We start from the raw sequence: 20,197 nt of genomic DNA on the forward strand, positions 1-20,197 counted from the left end.
AGAACAAGTTGTATAGTCATTAAACAAGCACATTCATTAAATATGAGTTAATAAATAATGGATTGATGTCGGCATGTGAAATGTAGAAAGCATCAGTGTGTGCTGTGGAACAGGGAGTACAGGAATTGAATTTGGGCAGCAGCCATTATGAAACGGATGGGGTGAAGGCCTCGAGAGTTTGCTACCTTTTAGAGGTGGTCAAGTAGAGAGACTGCTCCAGATCCAAAGGTTCTGGGCTCTCTGAAACAGGGCAGCCCCCCGGTGAACTCCTGAACACAGCACACTGGATGCCACACATATTGACGCTCAGCTGATAAAACATGGGCAGCTGCAACTGTTAGTGTGCTCTGGTGAGGCTAAAATGGGTCTTCAGCTCCAGAGCGTTTTCCTACTTATTCTTCATTGATGCCCATACCTCCCTGCTCCACCCCCCAGGCTGACCAGAGAGGCATGGCCAGGGAAGCTTGGGAAGGACTTCTGTTCAATAAGTGTCTACTGAGCATGAAGCTGTGAGAGAGCCCGGGGGTGGTGGGGTGATGTGGTACAGGGTAGTAACAGTACACACCCTGGTGTGGCGTCAGGACCGCCCAAGGTTGGAGTCTAAGTTCTGCCACTTCCTGACTGTGTGACCCTAGAGGAATGTCTTACCTTTCTGCCCGTCAGTTTCACCATCTATAAAATGGGACTGATAATATCCACCTTAACAGGCAGTTACGAGCCTTAAGCGAGGTGAACTGTGAAGCGCCTAGTACAGAATCTGGACACGCGAAATGCTCAATAAACAATAGCTGCGTGGGCTCTCGAGGCAGTGTGGCACCAGTCCTCAGCATCCTAGGCTGGGCCTGCAGCCTCCACCGTTAGCTTTGGTTGGGTGAAGGTAAGGCAGGATAGCTGAGGGAGTGTTGCTTGCTGGTCACTTCTCCTCAAAAAACAAAACAAAACAAAACAAAAAAACAACAGTGGGACTCCTCGACATTTTGTAGGAGACTAAAGCTGTCTTGGCGGTCTGTGTGGGAGGAGGACTACTCTGAAGTGAAAAGGAGCACTATGGACTGCTGCAAAGTGTGGGCCTGGGTCAGCCAGACCTGAACTCACACTCTCACTCTGTCCGCAGACTTGACAGGGACTTCTCCAAGCCTCATCTCCGACTTGAGGATAATGATCCTCCCTCACTAGCTGTTGCGATGATTCATTGAGATAAAGGAGCCAAAGTAGCTGGCACAGAACAGGCACACGGTGGAGGCTGCCCCCCTCCACCCCTGCTGCCCAGCTGTGAAGCACATAGTGGGCTGTCTAACTTGCCTCCCTGGACTTGCCTTCACCAAGTTGTGCAGGCCATGTCATTCCAAGTACAGCTAGTGGTGGGGGATGATGACAAAATAGGCAGCAGGATTTATTTTTCCAAAGAGGTCTCTCAGTTGCAAGAGGCCTGACTTTGTTAATAGGGCTCAGAACTTGAAGTTTAAAAAACAATCTGCTGTATTCAGCTGCCGGTGTGAGGTATTAGGTTACGCACCCTGGGGGAACAGCCCCTTTCGATTCTGTTTTGGAGGTGGAAACTCGCCTTAGGTCACCCAGACACGGAGCGCCCAGCTTATGGGGGTGTGGAAGGCTCAATCCTTTCTCTTCCCTCTCCTTGCTCCTCTGCTTTCTCAGAAGGTCTTTTAGGGTCACCATAGCTCATGAGAGAGAGAATGACATGGGAGGCAGGCGGGAGGGATACGCATGCATCCCTTATGTATATATACATCGACCGCACTTTGTATAGCTGTGGCTCTCTGAACGTGTGTGATTTAATTGGTCTTCATTGTTCCTGTGCTGCATTTGGTAGACAGGCACCTGCTTATTAAAACAGGATCTGTCTTCGATTAAAGAGATGCTTCATTTTACTGTAGACACAACTGAGGCCCAAAAACATGTACACTTAGAAGGATTTTGACAACCAGGACAGCTCTCGGGTATCTGAAGCCCATTTTCCACCACCCAGTGCCTTCTCTGAAGTGAGCAACAGAGAATCCTCCCGACACTTCCCAAGTCACACACCAGCCCTTTGCCGTGGACCTGACAGAGCAGTCCAGAGCTGAGGCCAGACTTGGTCTGCTGGAGTATTCCTCAGGACCAGAGGAGATGGTGGAGTGGTGGTATGGAAGGAAAACCAGACAGGTGACAGGACAAAAGGTGAATTAACCTGGAGCACGACAGCTCACTTGAGCATCCCAGGAAGGCCTGTGGGAACTTGTGAAGCCTATGGCAGGAGCTGGGGCGAGTTCCATCAGAGTTGCAAAAACTCTTCCTCAGTCTCAGGTACCCCCACCTGCCAAACACAAGCTTCTACTTTGCTACCCACCTGATGTGTGACGTGAAAAACCTCTTTCCCTTTTGACCATTCTAGGGGGTGGGCAGCCTGCGGGTTAACCCTTGGGGTTTGCATCTTTCCTGCCTACGTATGGTCCATGTGAGCCTTCTGCACACCACAGGGTGGTGTGGCTGGCGATTAGGCGTCTGTGCTATTTCCAGGCTCTGAGCTGTTGGCTCCTGTATGTGATAGTTCTTGGGCCATGACCTCAGGCCTGGCTTGAACCAACTACTCCTGTCACCCACCCCACCTCCCAGCCTCCTCACTGCCCTTTGTGGGGATGGAGGGATGAAACCGCAAAAGAACATGCTAGTATGTGGCAGCGTTGACCTCAGAGGCAGGCTGAATGGTGAGTGGGGTAGATAGTAACTCCCTTATTGCTCCAACCTGGAAGTATGCACATGACGGTAATTAGTTTTGATCTCGGAGTAAAGCCATATGGGCCAGCATCTGGGATGCTGTTTACATTGCGGTATTAAACCATACATTCAAAATCAGCCTCCTCTCTCTGGAGATCCGGCTCCTGCTTCGCTACAGACCGCTGGCTAACAACCAAGAAGCTGAACACAGTCCCGCAGGTCTTGAGAGTCTTCCTGGCATCCTTTTTGGGCATATGGACTGGCCTAGATTTTCTGGTCTGTTACCGTCAGCGTCAAATACCACATCCCTAGGGGAAGGCAGGACAGTGTCACCCAGGAGTTTCAGGGGCATGGAGTCTTTTTTTCCCCCCCTGCCCCTTTTTTTAAAATTAGAGAAGTTGTAAGTTTACAGAAAAACCAAGCAGGAAATACAGAGTTCCCATATACTCCTCCTATTATTAATACCTTGCATTAATGTAGTCCATTTGTCATAATAATTGTACTGTTAACTCCAGTCCAGGGCTTACATTTGGTTGGCAGGGCATCTGAAGAGCTGATTGTGGGTTTGCCTGAAGGGAAGCAGTCTGGAGGTACATAGTGGTATGCACCTATTGTGTGCCACACACATTCCATAAATTACTTCATTTAACTTTTGCAAGCTACGTATTATTTTCCTCCTTTTACAGTGAGGAAACTGATGTGAGGATCAGACAGAGTCAGTGGCAGGGCTGGGATTTGAGCTCAAATCGGTGTCTCTGCAACTTGTGCCCCTTCCTCTCTGCCACCATTGTCCGGAACAGAGGATAGTGGGGGGACTCTAGGCAGAGTGAGGGCTGCGTTTTCTGGCTCTGTGCTGGAAGAAGAATGGGGACTATACAGAGTGCTGAAGAAGATGGGTGGAGTGATGAGGAGGTCTGAGCCACCCGCCGCACTGGTGGAGATGACTGAGGGAATTAGGGTTTCCTGTTGCCTTGGAGATATTAGACCTGGGGGGCAAGAGAGTTGTCTTCACACAGTTGCCGCAGGGTAGTGCTTAGTCCAGAGGTGGAACTAAGAGAAGACTCTTTTCCTTCTAAATGAATGGATCTTTGTACAAAACCACAGACTTAGGGGATGTAAAAGGTAGCAGAAGTGAGCTTCTGCAACTGCCGGTCAGCCCCCAGGCTCAGTGAAGAGGAGGACTCCTCATCCTAAGAGAGAGTAAAAGGGTTAAACTCCTCACCGCTGCAGACAGGCCATGGCAGCGAGCAGGCTGACCCTGGAGAAAGGGGTGCACACGCAGCATTCCTTCTGCAGTCCAGGTCCCAGGGAACGTGGCCTGCCTCTTTCTATGAGAGAAGAACCACAGTTCTGCCTGCAGGACAGCAGGTCTCAGCAGGGGTAAAGCACAGATCTGTTCGTGTCCGGTTTCCTCAGGCCACCCAGAGAGAGCATCATGGGCCTCTTTATTTCATGAGGCTCTCTGGATACGGTTTTAACGTGCAGCACCCAGGCATTGTATACTGGGCGGCCCAGGCTGAAGGCCACTGAACGTTTTCAGTGACACTGGTAAAAGCCTGTTGTAGTCTCCTGAGCTGGAGTTTAATGCATTGCGTTGCATTACCTACTTTGATTATAAGACATTGATGATCAAAGGGAAGACAACGTTTCCTTTCAAAGGGGCAGGTGGATAGGAGGAGACCCAGGCTTTCAGTAGATGGTTGTCTTGGGATTCCTCACTCTTGTGTAGCTTCAGGGGGCAGAGCTGGAACTGAAGGGTGTAAAGCAGGATGCAGAGGAACCTCCTTAGGAGAGGAGCACAGCAGTGGGCACCACATGAATTCAGCACAACAGACAGCCACCACATGGGGCAGGGAGTGACCTGTGGGGTGCAGGTATCAAGTGGCCCACTGACCACCAAACTCTCAGGGAGTCTGAGGGAAGGGAATTCCTTGGCGGGGGGGGAGTTGGATTACTCAGCCTCTGCTTTACCCTCTTGAGATTATGATTAAATTGCCACTTTTAGGAGGGAACTTCTGGGTGATTCCCAGTTAGGGGCTATAATGAGTAAAGCTGTTATGAACCCTCATGTACAGATTTGTGTGTGAACACAAATCTTCATTTCTCTGGCATAAATGAGTGTAAGTGCTGGGGTGTATGGTGGATGCCTGTTTAGTTTTCTAAGAAAACTGCCAAAAGGTTTCCAGGGTGGCTGTGCCATTTTACATTCCCACCAGCAACGAAGGAGAGAGCCAGTTTATCCACATCCACGCCAGCATTTGATGTTGTCACTATTTTTTATTATAGCTGTTCTGATAGGTGTGCAGTGTTAGCTCGTGGTTTTAATTTGTATTTCCCAAACGGCTAATGATGCTGAACATCTTTTCATGTGCTAATTTGCCACTTGTGTATATCCTCTGAGGTGAAAGGATCAGGCTTTTAGAGAAAACAGTCCACAGAAGGGCTGTGAAGGAGCATGGCCAGGGCTGCCAGAAACTTGGGTGTTAATCTCTACCCCCACCCCCCTCCACCCACTCCCGTGGATCTCACCTCTCAGGGCTTCAGTTTCCTTTAAGGTGAGGGGCTTGTCATCTCTAGGGTCCCTTCCTGTCCAAACCTTCTCCAACTCCAAAACAGAGTCGTGACCCAGAGCGGTCTCACACTTCTGGGAAACCAAGGACGGTGGCCCCAGCCCACACACCATCGACCTCCAACTCTGTCTCCACAGAACCCCAAGGGGCTGACTCACAGGTGCAGTATTTAAGGAAATTGATTGCTGGGCCTGGAAGTAAAAAGAAAAACAAAGAAACAAATGTAGTGTTTCCTTGCCATCCTCCTTGGCCTCCTGGGCCTCCTTGCAAGATTGTGGCTGAGAAACAGGCCTCTCCCGGTGAGACTCTTTCAGCCACTAACCCCTCTCTTTGCGTCTCTTCAGCCTGGGCCTATGCTTTGAGTTTAGTTTTGCAACAGTGGTGCTGAAAGTCCCAGAAATGCTTCCCACTTTTATTTTAAAAAAGAAAATTTGTGTCTATGATTTAAAGCTGCTAATATGACTAAAGTAATTTTCCTCTTTAAAACCAACACTGAATTACACCCTTTCCGCCTGGGCTGCTTGACAGTGTTGATCTTGCCTTTTCCTCCTGTCTCAGGAGGAGGGAAGTGGTCTTGAGTATCTGGGATTTTTTACCAGTTTGAGGACCTCCTGGAGGGGTTAGTCTCCATCAGTTTAAGAATTTATTTTTTTGTTTCTCTGTCTAAAGATGTACATGGGACTTCATAGTGTGCCAATTAAAGCATACTTAGCCTCTATTTCAGTGAGTCAAAGAAATGAAAAGCCACCGTTGACTGTTCATTGGCGAAATGAAGAATAATATTGGGAAAAACTCCTTTGGTGAAATTTGTATAAGTGATCCATCACAAAGAAAATATTGTTTTTTTTGTGGGTTTAGAGGATTTTTGGAAAATGAGCTGAGGATTTTATATGTATCCACTGAGGCGGGATAGAAGAGATAGTCTCATGAGGGTAAATAAACGTAGATGACCATGGGTTTTCCACTCAGTCCTATGGCCTGTCCAGCACATTTCAGCAGTCATTTGATTAGGTCCGAGACTAGAGATGCAAACTGAGTCAAATGTTGTTTTGGTGCAGAGTATACATTTTTGTTCAGAATATTTTTCTGGTTCAGTACCTTTTGAAAACCTAGGTTTGCATCTGGTTTGAACTTGTCCAGTAGACTTAAAAAGTTCTTGTTACATTCCTCATTCAAGTTAAAATTTGATATATGTGTTTGTTTTGAGGTTGAATAAATAAACTTTGTTAAGGCTATTGCCTTAACAAACATGAGTAGTTCATTTTGCTTTAAGTTGCTTCTCCAGATAGCATCCTTGTTACAGAATTTATTTTCCATTGAACTTGAATTCTTCTAGGAGGTTTGCATGTGTTGATTTTCTGGTTTCTTAAAGATTCTGGTTAACTGAAAGCCACTCTATTTGCTTTAGCACTTTGCAACTAACTCAAATTATAATAAAATACTTTACACTAAAACCAGCAGAGGTTTTGGTAAATAGAATGCATAGACTTTGTCTTTGGGGGAACAAGCAGAAAGTTTTACTTACTGTTTTCACCTAGCTAGGTTTAAGGAAAGGGTGAACTAACTTTTAAACAGTCCACAGACATTTACTGTTTGCCAACTGTATCCAAGTTATGCAGGCAAATAGGGATACATAAGTAAGTAAAGTTTAGTCCCTACCTTTTATGAATTTGTAGTTCAATAGAGGAGGCAAATTACAACAATACCTAACATCTATTAAGCAGTTATTATGTGCTGAGCACTGAATGTTTTATTTGTATCTTCTCATTTAATCCTAGGAATTATGAGGTACTTACTATTATTATCCCCATTTAACACATGGGGAAACCAAGGCTTAGAGAGGCTGAGTGACATGCCCCAAATCACTGTAATAGAAGAGTGAATGTATGAACCCAGGCTTTCTTACTCTACAGCGGGGTTTCTCAACCTTGGCACTGTTGTCATTTTGCGCCAAATAATTCTTTGTAGTGGGGGCTGTCCTGCCCACTGTAGGACGTTCAGCAGCACCCCTGGCCTCTACCCACTAGGTGCCAGTAGCACCTCCCCCAACTCGTGACAACCTAAAATATCTCCAGACATTGACAGATGTCCCCTTTGGGTTGAAAATCACTGCTCTAGAGCTTGCCCTTATTACCACTACTCTATACTGTCTTTCTGGATAAGTAAATGCTATAGTACAATATAACTGTGTTAACAGTGGTAACTCCTGATTCCTGCTGGAAGCAGGGGACAGATACCAACTCTTCCAGAGGTTGATAGAGAAAGAAATCTTCTCAGGGATGGTGCTATTTGGGTTGAGTTTGGAAGGAATTCACCTGGTCAGAGAAAGAAGGACCTTCAAAGGTGAAGGACCAGCATGCATGAAAGCATGAGAATACAAGGGAGGTTTAGGGGCTGCAGGTAGTTTTCTAGGGACCATTCATTTCTCTCTCTATTGTGGTTTTCTTGTTTCCTTCTTTCAAGCAGCGAGCTGGGTCCACAACAGCCATGTATTTTTTACATTAAGTCAAAGGATGGGCAGGGTTATGTTGTGGTAACAAACAGCCCCACAATCAGTGGCTTCCAACAGTGAAGGTTTATTTCTTGCTCACATTACATATCTGATCTGGATCAGCTGTGGGCTCTACTAGTTGTCCTCCCTCCAGGACCACCCGGGGCTTTGCTGGCCATCATGGCAATGGGGCGAGAGCGGAGTGAATCATATACTGCACCATGTGAAACTTCAGCCCAGAGAAGGAACATGCATCACTTCTGGTCCATTTAAGTGGCCAAGCAAGTCACATGTTCTCACCTAACTTTAAGGGGCAGGAGAGTAGACTCCTACATGTGCCCAGGAGAAGAACTGGAAATATTTGGGGGACAGCTCTATGCTTGCCCCAGATGTCAAAGACTCACACCTGGAATGTGTGAGCACATACAGCTCATCTTCTCTCTGAGGGCCTCCTAGCTTGGCTTTGGAGTATGGCTTTTTGCCACACTTAAAAATTTACTGAGCATAAAGAAAAAATCAGACTCTCCAGATTTCCAAAAAATGTTAGTTCTCTGAATAAGTCAAAGGAGGATCATTGTGGGTTAGCACTAGGTCACTAACCTTTATTTTAGAGTTAGGACAAGTAAATGTGGACTGGATGCATAGATTGCTTTAGTGAGTTGGGGGCCGTTGCTTAGGACACTGATAGTTCGCTGAACACCTGGGATTCTTTCTTTGGCTGTCACTGTAGTAAACAGAACAGCCTTAACCCCCTTGCCAAGTGTCAATGTCCTTTGTGAACTATGACTTTATGGGGCCTTAACTGAGATGGAAGAAAGTACTGAATGCAAGCAGTAGCAACTGAGAGCATTCTGGATGGTTTTTAGAAAGCCTAAAATAATTCCTTATAAAACAAGGGACTTTTTCCTTGTTGGAAACTCACCCAGACCACGACTCTGTCCCAGGCCCTGGGGTAAGGAGATAGTGACTGAGCCTGGCTGCAGTGGATCTAAAATGGGATAAAACCGGAAACCTGTGGGGAGGATGCTGTCCTTGTCTCCCCTTGACAGAGGGGGCACAGAGGGCTTAGAAAAATAGAAATAAAAATAGCAATCTTTTCCTACTTCCCTCCCCAGTAGAATGCTCACTCTAAACGGGGTTTCCACTCTATTTCTGAACTGTTTCTCAACCATGCTGGGTTGAGATCCGGGGTAAGCAAGGCAGACATTAAGTGGGGGAGTGAATGTGGGGGAGTGAGGGGTGGAGGTGGGGGGGATGCAGGCACCGACTCAAAAGGAGACAGAATTAGTAACAGTTTGGGAACATCGAGGTAGGGGCATTCTAGGGACAGACAGCCAGGTCCAGAGAGTGTCCTCACCTCTGTGGTTGTCCCAGAGTGTGTGTGCACCCAGGGGAGAGGGTGTGGCGGCAGGGTGTGCAGTTGGTGAGCGTTGCTGACCGTCCTGTGGTTTGCTGATAGCTGCCCGACTCGGTTGCGTGTGTTTCCCCCCTCCTCTGGCTGACTTGCCAGGGTGCTCCATGATGCACTGTGGCTTGCTAACATTTTTCACAACCCCTGCTCTTTTCTCACTCAGAGGGTAGGAAGGCTGCCTCTGCCCTTCTAGGGGCTAAGTAGGATATGGAGGACCAGGTCATGTAAGAAGGAACCTTCGAGCCCCTTGTCTTACAGACAGATGGGCCTGGACAGGACCCCAGGCTGGTGGGTGCAGGGCCAGGGCAGGGACCAACTGTTCTTCCTCCCAGTCAGGTCCTCCCTCCACCATGGCCCACGGTCCCTTCAGTACCTTTGTTTTCTCAGCTGCAAAGTGGGCACCTTGCATATAGATGACCAGGAAGTGTCTGCGAAGGTGAAGGCTCTGGGAATCTGTTTCAATTGGGATTTTGCCCACCGTGGGCCAGGAAGGCAAAGGACCCACACTGCTGTGGACCTCACAAGGGCCCGACAGTTCCCAGTAAGAGGATTTGAGGTGCTAGAAACTTGGGAAATAGCAGGACTCAGAGAAGAACTGCCATTCAGGTAAGCCTTTGGCCCACCCCTAAGGGTGGTAGGAAGATTGGGTAAAACCACGCTCTTACCCTGGGCTTTGAGGTCTCCGGAAGACACAGGTGCTATATATAAAACCAAGACTATTATCTCACTCTTGCTAAGTTTCCACCCTCGCGGCTTACTATACACGACTGGGGAGCCGATTTCCTGAAGCCCTGCTCTCAGACCTCTGGGGGCCAGGCTGAGGGAGCTTCCTGTGAAAAAGAAGAGAGTCCCATGCACCCCCACCCCCACCTCCGGGAGGCCTGTTGCAGGACTGGGCTCGCTTGAAAAGGAGGAGGAGAGAACGAATGGGGTCTTCATGAGCTTCCTACTAACTGATTTTGAGGACTGGTAAGATACCGGGCCTGCAGTGAGACCCCTATTTCCTCCCCTTCTTGCTTTTTAACACGGAGTCTCTAGATTTGGGATGGAAATGGTGGTATGAGGGATGCTAAGTCATGGCAGACAGCCTAGTGTAGGTTCAGCTCAAATATCAAAGAAGAGATGGGCAACTCTACCTGAGGGATTTCTGTTGGGCACTTGTTTTCTCCATGACAAATGATCTGAGATCCAAATAGGTATGCTTCCATTTAAACTTTGGTTACTCACCCTTTCCCTGGGCAGTTTTTCCAAATGGGACATTACTGATACTTTGGGCAGGACAGTTTTCATTGTTCAGGACAGTGCAGCAACCACAGGTCATTTAGCATCTTTAACCCATGGGCAGTATTTGCCTGTAGTAATTCCCCCATCTGGTGAGCAACCCAAACACCACCCCCCACCCCCCATGCACACATACCTCAATGGGGTCGGGGACAGGTACTGCTGCTGGTTGGGATCCACTGCAAGTGTTTACTTTGGCAAAATCTGAAGAAGATATCAAGTGAGTCAGAGGATTTTTGGGGGATGAGAGCAGGGGGTGCATGTGTAAAGGAGGCAGAGGATGTTAGGCTGAGAAATATCACATCAGCTTGGACAGAATGTTGGCCGTATATTTTTAAGTAATAAAATGTAATTTTTCATCCTCTTTATGAACATGGGGCACCCTCAGTTAATGGGATGATGTTTTGTTTGTTTTATTATTTGTTTTTCTTCTCTCTTAATAAACATCATTACCTCTAGGACCAGTGTTATGGATATGTGACCAGTACGATGACTCAGATGGCCCCTCTCAGGAGGGCCTGGCACTCAGGAGGGCCCCAGTCAGGGTTTAATGCTCTGCAGTCACCATCCGGAAATTCTTAATAAGTCTAGCTTTGAATTTGTGTTTGGTAAGTGAAGTCCAGTGGACAATGGAGCAGGAGCCCCTGGGCCTTTCCCCACTTGGCCTCCCTCTTCCCCACCCCCCAGCAACTGCTGTCACCCTCCAACCCCATCGGAGTCCGGGGTGAAGCCTCAGGGAGAGTCAGGGTTGGGCAGTGCTGTGGGTGCCTAAGAGTGAGTTGTGACACCCCTCTCAATCCCCACCTCAGGCTGGCAGTGCCGTGGCAGGGCAACTCAGAGGGGACCAGCCGTTCACTCACCCTGGATCCAGGTAGAAGCATGTCCTGGTGCAGCATGCAGGCTGAGATCACTTTGGGGGATCACCCATCCTCCGACTACATGTTGGCTGGGTGGCTGGGGTGGGGGGAGGCCAAGGCCCTGGGCTCCTGCCAGAATCTGTCCTTGCTCAGTGAGAACCCCCATGCTCCAGGGAGTCAGACATTAAATAGCAAATAAAAGCCACCACATTGTGTTGAGAGAGAAAGACTGCAGAAGAAAGGAAAAAGTTTTATATTTTAGTAACTTTCATGGTGTTTTCCTGCTTTTTGAATAAGGTATGCTGTGTTTTCACTTTGCATTGGGCTTCTCAAATGATGTAGCCAGCCCTGCTTACTTCATTCATACCTGCAATTTTTGTTCAGTTCTTTTCTCCCATTTCCAGAAGGAAAACAGACAAGTTAAAGGTATCTCCATGAACACAAGAGCTTCCATTTGTTTTCTCCCTTCTGTTTTTCTGAAGTTCCAGGTCACCAGTTATCCCACCCCAAATTTCATTTCCTATGATTCCTGTTAGCCCAGCACCTTCTAGGGTAGGCAGCCAACCAGGGGAGAGCAGAGAGAGGTGGGGAAGGGAAATCTGTTTGTGGCTGGGACTTGGTAGAATTTTTCGTGACTGGTTGTGAATTTTTCCTCTGTCAATAGCTATTTCTTCATAGGCATTTCCTATGTACCCAACTCTGGCCTAGTGCTGGGCCTGAGCAGGACACTGTAGGGACATAAGACAGGTACGATAAACCAAGCAGATCGCTGACCTGCAGTTTCCAGGAAATGAGGCTCTACTCTGATCAGCAAACTTTATTAAGGGGTTGTTTGTGAGTAGGTAAATAGCGGTGCACCGAGCAAATTAAATAGACATTGTCCTTGGCCCCCCGGGGATTATGCTGTAAGACACGGCCTCATGGCAAAATACTGTGCAGACAGCCTGACCATAGGTAAGGTAAGTCTTTAAAAGTGGACAGACGTTTGCTAGGGCTCTGCCCACTGCTGCTTCTCATCATTTGTTGACAGAGGAAAAGTCATGGAAATTTCATATTTATACAGAGTAGGGTTGGAGAAACATCACTTCTGTTTCATCTGTGAAGTTCATGTAGGGGGAAGTCAGATGTCAGGAGCCACTCTGCCCTACTAGTCTCCTCCCACAGCCTGCTAAATAGTTTCCAAGCCTCTCAGGACCACAGTGACAGCCGCCCCACCCGTATATTTTAAGTGTCAGCCACTTTTTGTCTGTTACTCTAAAATGCACATCAGACATTACTAGACTCATTGGAGACCTGGTAAGGCCAGATCCCGGCCCTCTCCTAGCACCGTGTCAGACACACCCAAGGGCATTCCAGATGACAATGAGGGGGCAGGGAAGCCCATCTCAGTTTCCAGCAGGTGGGCAGAGGTCTTTGTCACTAGTCTGGTGCTTGCCACTTTGCCTCTAGCCTGGCAGAGAGGAGACAGCCAGAGCACAGGCATGGAAGCATTAAATATGGGACATACCTACACTGAAAAATTATTTATTGTTCAAATTCAGATTTTCACTGGGAATACTTTTTCTGGCAGCCCTACTCCAGAGAGCAGTTTTTCACAGCCCTTGTGGAATGTGTGAATTCAGAAATGAGAGAGCTGGTGGCCAGGAGGCCTCATAAAAGACCAGGTGCCTGGGGGGCTCTGATGTCCAGTGCCGTCACCTGCTTGCTGTCCCATGTGGAGTTAGCCCTTGGGCCTGGGTGTAGCTCTTTTGTACAGTGGGATGGGAATCCAGTGCTTTTTCTCCTTCCACCTCCCCTATGTTCTCTCCCAGGATGAGATGCAATGAGGGGGTCCCTGCAGAATGGATTAGGCTCAAAGATTTGCTGGGTCTGCCAGGCCTCCATCAGAAGACTGCTCAGTCTCCCTGCCCCATTAGTGAAGATGTCCTCCACTGCAAGTTAACAGAAAGCTGACATTGTACTGCTCGAACAATAAAGCATAGGCAGCTTCAGTGTTGGCCATTTCATCAGCACAGCGATATCACTCAAGTACCCATGTTCTTGCATCTCTCTTCCCTGTCCCTGCAGCATGTTGACTCAGCTCTTTTCATGGTTGTAAATGGCTGCTGCAGATTCGGGTGTCCAGAGGAGGAAAAAGAGGGGATGGTTCTTCCTTGTGTCTAAGATGTCGTTCTCAGCAGACATCCCTAACGTCTCATTGACCTGTGTCAAATGCTCATGCCCAAGTCAGCCCCTGGCATGGAAGTGGCTTATAATAATCAGTATTTACTCTTGGAGCTGCACAGCACAAACACATTGTGCTGAGTCCCTCGGGGGGAGATGTAGACACCCAAACAAAACCAGGTCCCTCAACTTTGTTCCCTACCTCTTCTATAAAGGGTTTGAGGCAGTTTTTATTTTTAATTTGTTCTTTTAGGTTTTTTTTTTTTTTTTTTTTTTTTTTAATCATTTTATTGAGATATATTCACATACCACGCAGTCATACAAAACAAATTGTACTTTCGATTGTTTACAGTACCATTACATAGTTGTACATTCATCACCTAAATCAATCCCTGACACCTTCATTAGCACACACACAAAAATAACAAGAATAATAATTAGAGTGAAAAACAGCAATTGAAGTAAAAAAGAACACTGGGTACCTTTGTCTGTTTGTTTGCTTCCCCTACTTTTCTACACATCCATCCATAAACTAGACAAAGTGGAGTTTGGTCCTTATGGCATTCCCAATCCCACTGTCACCCCTCATAAGCTACATTTTTATACAACTGTCTTCGAGATTCATGGGTTCTGGGTTGTAGTTTAATAGTTTCAGGTATCCACCACCAGCTACCCAATTCTTTAGAACTTAAAAAAGGTTGTCTAAAGTGTGCGTAAGAGTGCCCACCAGAGTGATCTCTCGGCTCGTTTTGGAATCTCTCTGCCACTGAAGCTTATTTCATTTCCTTTCACATCCCCCTTTTGGTCAAGAAGATGTTCTCCATCCCACGATGCCGGGTCTACATTCCTCCCCGGGAGTCATATTCCACGTTGCCAGGGAGATTCACTTCCCTGGGTGTCTGATCCCACGTAGGGGGGAGGGCAGTGATTTCACCTTTCAAGTTGGCTTAGCCAGAGAGAGAGGGCCACATCTGAGCAACAAAGAGGCATTCAGGAGGAGACTCTTAGGCACAAATACAGGGAGGCCTAGCCTCTCCTTTGCAGCAACCGTCTTCCCAAGGGTAAAACTTATGGTAGAGGGCTCAACCCATCAAACCACCAGTCCCCTATGTCTGTGGTCATGTTAGCAACCATGAAGGTGGGGTAGGCAAATACCCCTGCATTCTCCACAGGCTCCTCAAGGGGGCACTACATTTTTTTTTTTTTCCTTGTTTGTCTTTTTTCTTTTTTTTTTTTTTTTTAACTTTCCCTTCTTTTTTAAATCAACTGTATGAAAAAAAAGTTAAAAAGAAAACAAACATACAATAAAAGAACATTTCAAAGAGACCATAACAAGGGAGTAAGGAAAAGACAACTAACCTAAGATAACTGCTTAACTTCCAACATGTTCCTACTTTACCCCAAGAAAGTTACATAATATAGCAACATTTCAGTGAACTTGTTCCTACTACATCCATCAGAAATTAACAGACCATAGTCATTTCTGGGCATCCCCAGAACGTTAAATAGCTTATCTGTTCTTCTTGGATTATTGTTCCCCCTTCCTTAATTGCTCTCTACTGCTAGTTCCCCTACATTCTACATTATAAACCATTTGTTTTTACATTTTTCAAAGTTCACATTAGTGGTAACATATAATATTTCTCTTTTTGTGCCTGGCTTATTTCGCTCAGCATTATGTCTTCAAGGTTCATCCATGTTGTCATATGTTTCACCAGATCGTTCCTTCTTACTGCCGCGTAGTATTCCATCGTGTGTATATACCACATTTTATTTATCCACTCATCTGTTGAAGGACATTTGGGTTGTTTCCATCTCTTGGCAATTGTGAATAATGCTGCTATGAACATTGGCGTGCAGATATCTGTTCGTGTCACTGCTTTCCGATGTTCCGGGTATATACCGAGAAGTGCAATCGCTGGATCGAATGGTAGCTCTATATCTAGTTTTCTAAGGAACTTCCAGACTGACTTCCAGAGTGGCTGAACCATTATACAGTCCCACCAACAATGAATAAGAGTTCCAATTTCTCCACATCCCCTCCAGCATTTGTAGTTTCCTGTTTGTTTAATGGCAGCCATTCTAACCAGTGTTAGATGGTATCTCATTGTGGTCTTAATTTGCATCTCTCTAATAGCTAGTGAAGCTGAACATTTTTTCATGTGTTTCTTGGCCATTTGTATTTCCTCTTCAGAGAACTGTCTTTTCATATCTTTTGCCCATTTTATAATTGGGCTGTCTGTACTATTGTCATTGAGTTGTAGGATTTCTTTGTATATGCAAGATATCAGTCTTTTGTCAGATACATGGTTTCCAAAAATTTTTTCCCATTGAGTTGGCTGCCTCTTTACCTTTTTGAGAAATTCCTTTGAGGTGCAGAAACTTCTAAGCTTGAGGAGTTCCCATTTATCTATTTTCTCTTTTGTTGCTTGTGCTTTGGGTGTAAAGTCTAGGAAGTGGCCTCCTAATACAAGGTCTTGAAGATGTTTTCCTACATTATCTTCTAGGAGTTTTATGGTACTTTCTTTTATATTGAGATCTTTGGTCCATTTTGAGTTAATTTTTGTGTAGGGGGTGAGGTAGGGGTCCTCTTTCATTCTTTTGGATATGGATATCCAACTCGCCCAGCCCCATTTGTTGAAAAGACCATTATGGCTCAGTTCGGTGACTTTGGGGGCCTTATCAAAGATCAGTCGGCCATAGATCTGAGGGTCTATCTCTGAATTCTCAATTCGATTCCATTGATCTATATGTCTATCTTTGTGCCAGTACCATGCTGTCTTGGCAACTGTGGCTTTATAATAAGCTTCAAAGTCAGGGAGTGTAAGTCCTCCCACTTCGTTTTTCTTTTTTAGAGTGTCTTTAGCAATTCGAGGCATCTTCCCTTTCCAAATAAATTTGATAACTAGCTTTTCCAAGTCTGCAAAGTAGGTTGTTGGAATTTTGATTGGGATTGCATTGAATCTGTAGATGAGTTTGGGTAGAATTGACATCTTAATGACATTTAGCCTTCCTATCCATGAACATGGAATATTTTTCCATCTTTTAAGGTCCCCTTCTATTTCTTTTAGTAGAGTTATGTAGTTTTCTTTGTATAGGTCTTTTACATCTTTGGTTAAGTTTATTCCTAGGTACTTGATTTTTTAGTTGCTATTGAAAATGGTATCTTTTTCTTGAGTGTCTCTTCAGTTTGTTCATTTCTAGCATATAGAAACATTACTGACTTATGTGCATTAATCTTGTATCCTGCTACTTTGCTAAATTTGTTTATTAGCTCTAGTAGGTGTATCGTCGATTTCTCAGGGTTTTCTAGATATAAGATCATATCATCTGCAAACAATGACAGTTTTACTTCTTCTTTTCCAATTTGGATGCCTTTTATTTCTTTGTCTTGCCGGATTGCCCTGGCTAGCACTTCCAGCACAATGTTGAATAACAGTGGTGACAGCGGGCATCCTTGTCTTGTTCCTGATCTTAGAGGGAAGGCTTTCAGTCTCTCACCATTGAGTACTATGCTGGCTGTGGGTTTTTCATATATGCTCTTTATCATGTTGAGGAAGTTTCCTTCAATTCCTACCTTTTGAAGTGTTTTTATCAAAAACGGATGTTGGATTTTGTCAAATGCTTTTTCAGCATCTATTGAGATGATCAATTGATTTTTCCCTTTCGAGTTTTTAATGTGTTGTAATACATTGATTGTTTTTCTTATGTTGAACCATCCTTGCATGCCTGGAATGAACCCCACTTGGTCATGGTGTATGATTTTTTTAATGTGTCTTTGGATTCGATTTGCAAGTATTTTGTTGAGGATTTTGCATCTATATTCATTAGGGAGATTGGCCGGTAGTTTTCCTTTTTTGTAGCATCTTTGCCTGGTTTTGGTATTAGATTGATGTTAGCTTCATAAAATGAGTTAGGTAGTGTTCCATTTTTTTCAATGTTTTGAAAGAGTTTGAGTAAGATTGGTGTCAGTTCTTTCTGGAAAGTTTGGTAGAATTCCCCTGTGAAGCCATCTGGCCCTGGGCATTTATTTGTGGGAAGATTTTTGATGACTGATTGGATCTCTTTGCTTGTGATGGGTTGGTTGAGTTCTTCTATTTCTTCTCTGGTCAGTCTAGGTTGTTCATATGTTTCCAGGAAATTGTCCATTTCTTCTACATTATCCAGTTTGTTGCCATACAGTTGTTCATAATATCCTCTTATAATTTTTTTAATTTCTTCAGGATCTGCAGTTATGTTACCTTTTTCATTCATTATTTTGTTTATATGGGTCTTCTCTCTTTTTGATTTTGTCAGTCTAGCTAGGGGCTTGTCAATCTTGTTGATCTTCTCAAAGAACCAACTTTTGGTGATATTTATCCTTTCTATTGTTTTTTTGTTCTCTATGTCATTTATTTCTGCTTTAATCCTTGTTATTTCTTTTCTTGTACTTGGTTTAGGATTGGTTTGCTGTTCATTTTCTAGCTTCTTCAGTTGATCCATTAGTTCTTTGATTTTGGCTCTTTCTTCCTTTTTAATATATGCGTTTAGTGCTATAAATTTCCCCCTTAGCACTGCTTTTGCTGCATCCCATAGGTTTTGGTATGTTGTGTTCTCATTTTCATTCGTCTCTATATATTTAGCAATTTCTCTTGCTATTTCTTCTTTAACCCACTGATTGTTTAGGAGTGTGTTGTTTAACCTCCAGGTATTTGTGAATTTTCTAAGTCTCTGATGGTTATTGACTTCTAATTGTATTCCATTGTGGTCAGAGAATGTGCTTTGAATAATTTCAATCTTTTTAAATTTATTGAGGCTTGTTTTATGTCCCAGCATATGATCTATTCTGGAGAAAGTTCCATGAGCACTAGAAAAGTATGTGTATCCTGGTGATTTGGGATGTAATGTCCTGTAGATGTCTGTTAAATCTAATTCATTTATCAGATTGTTTAGGTTTTCGATTTCCTTATTGGTCTTCTGTCTGGTTGATCTATCTATAGGAGAGAGTGATGTGTTGAAGTCTCCCACAATTATTGTGGAAACATCAATTGCTTCCTTTAGTTTTGCCAATGTTTCTCTCATGTATTTTGTGGCACCTTGATTGGGTGCATAGACATTTACGATTGTTATTTCTTCTTGCTGAATTGCCCCTTTTATTAGTATGTAGTGGCCTTCTTTGTCTCTCAAAACATCCCTGCATTTGAAGTCTATTTTATCTGAGATTAATATTGCTACACCTGCTTTCTTTTGGCTGTAGCTTGCATGAAATATTTTTTTCCATCCTTTCACTTTCAGTTTCTTTGTGTCCCTGTGTCTAAGATGAGTCTCTTGTATGCAACATATTGATGGTTCATTATTTTTGATCCATTCTGCGAATCTATATCTTTTAATTGGGGAGTTTAATCCATTTACATTCAACGTTAAAACCGTGAAGGCATTTCTTGAATCGGCCATCTTATCCTTTGGATTATGTTTGCCATATTTTTCCCTCTCTCTATTAATATCCTTTATTGTACCCATACCGAATCTCTTTAGTACTGAACCTTTCTCCAGGTCTCTCTGTCCTGTCTTTGTTTCTCTGTCTGTAGGGCTCCCTTTAGTATCTCCAGTAGGGCAGGTCTCTTGTTAGCAAATTCTCTCAGCATTTCTTTGTCTGTGAAAAATTTAAGCTCTCCCTCAAATTTGAAGGAGAGCTTTGCTGGATAAAGTATTCTTGGCTGGAAATTCCTCTCACTCAGAATTTTAAATATATCGTGCCACTGCCTTCTTGCCTCCATGGTGGCTGCTGAGTAGTCACTACTTAGTCTTATGCTGTTTCCTTTGTATGTGGTGAATTGCTTTTCTCTTGCTGCTTTCAGAACTTGCTCCTTCTCTTCTATGTTTGACAGTGTGATCAGTATATGTCTCGGAGTGGGTTTTTTTGGATTTATTCTATTTGGAGTTCGCTGAGCATTTATGATTTGTGTATTTATGTTGTTTAGAAGATTTGGGAAGTTTTCCCCAACAATTTCTTTGAATACTCTTCCTAGACCTTTACCCTTTTCTTCCCCTTCTGGGACACCAATGAGTCTTATATTCGGACGTTTCATATTATCTATCATATCCCTGAGGTCCATTTCGAGTTTTTCAATTTTTTTTCCCCATTCTTTCTTTTATGCTTTCATTTTCCATTCTGTCATCTTCCAGGTCACTGATTCGTTGTTCAACTTCCTCTAGTCTTGTACTATGAGTGTCCAGAATCTTTTTAATTTGGTCAACAGTTTCTTTAATTTCCATAAGATCATCCATTTTTTTATTTAGTCTTGCAATGTCTTCTTTATGCTCTTCTAGGGTCTTCTTGATTTCCTTCATATCCCGTACTAGGGTCTCATTGTTCATCTTTAGTTCTTTGAGTAGCTGCTCTAGGTGCTGTGTCTCTTCTGGTCTTTTGATTTGGGTGCTTGGGCTTGGGTTATCCATATCGTCTGGTTTTTTCATATGCTTTATAATTTTCTGTTGTTTTTGGCCTCGTGGCATTTGCTGAACTTGATAGGGTTCTTTTAGGGTTTGTAGACCAGTTGAAGTCCTTATCTCTAATTTATCAGATCTACAGCTTCGTGGAGTACACTTTCTCTAACTAACCAGCAGGTGGCGTCCACGAGCCACCTGTTCTCCACAAGCCAGATCTCCCCTGCTTAGCCTTTTTGGTGAGTGGGGGAGTGAGTCTTGTGGGGCCCAATTGGTGTACCAA

The 20,197-nt window shown here is 44.6% G+C and overlaps 1 protein-coding gene and 1 long non-coding RNA gene across 3 annotated transcripts in view; one reads left to right on the forward strand and one right to left on the reverse strand.

Moving 5' to 3' along the window:
* ITPKB (inositol-trisphosphate 3-kinase B) overlaps positions 1 to 20,197 on the forward strand; it is a 116,010-nt gene that overhangs the window by 14,311 nt on the left and 81,502 nt on the right. The window lies entirely within an intron of this gene.
* LOC119524115 lies at positions 5,426 to 11,393 on the reverse strand. The gene is made up of 3 exons (XR_005214763.1): positions 11,329 to 11,393; positions 10,605 to 10,672; positions 5,426 to 5,476 (listed from the first exon to the last, which is right to left on the reverse strand). It is a non-coding gene; the product is annotated as an uncharacterized LOC119524115 (long non-coding RNA).

Source organism: Choloepus didactylus, chromosome 2 (genome assembly GCF_015220235.1).
Source record: "Choloepus didactylus isolate mChoDid1 chromosome 2, mChoDid1.pri, whole genome shotgun sequence".
NCBI classification, from domain to species: domain Eukaryota; kingdom Metazoa; phylum Chordata; class Mammalia; order Pilosa; family Megalonychidae; genus Choloepus; species Choloepus didactylus.